This window comes from Meleagris gallopavo, unplaced genomic scaffold (assembly GCF_000146605.3).
Source record: "Meleagris gallopavo isolate NT-WF06-2002-E0010 breed Aviagen turkey brand Nicholas breeding stock unplaced genomic scaffold, Turkey_5.1 ChrUn_random_7180001904224, whole genome shotgun sequence".
Lineage (NCBI taxonomy): Eukaryota > Metazoa > Chordata > Aves > Galliformes > Phasianidae > Meleagris > Meleagris gallopavo.
In genome coordinates this window covers 10,049-10,546 of record NW_011167232.1, presented here as the reverse complement: position 1 = coordinate 10,546, position 498 = coordinate 10,049, and positions in this window count along the sequence as shown.

Below are 498 nucleotides of genomic sequence, written 5' to 3'. Positions count from 1 at the left end.
TTTTTTGATCACGGGGCAATTTACTCGGCACCTGGCATGATGGCTGCAAATGGAAGCAGCCTGTCTCCATGGGGAAAGAGGGTTGTTGCCGAGGAACTGGCGGGAATTATTGACAGGTGTTTAAACTAGGTATGAAGGGGGAAGGGGAACAAAAATGAGGACCGCTGGGACTGAGGGGGCAGTTCGAGGCTCCAAACAGAACTTGATGGGTGGAGACAGTGGAGTTCAAAGGCTTGGAGAGGGGTGGGGGGATGCTGCTTCTCTTAAGTGCCTGTATACTGATGCGCGTAGCATGGGGAATAAACAGGAAGAGCTGGAGTTCTGCGTGCGGTCGCAAGGTCATGATCTCATCGCGATCACGGAGACATGGTGGGACAGCTCGCATGACTGGAATGTTGTCATGGAGGGCTATGTGCTTTTTAGGAAAGATCGGCTGGCTAGGCGGGGGTGGTGGGAGTTGCTCTTTATGTGAGAGAGCAGCTAGAATGTATTGAACTT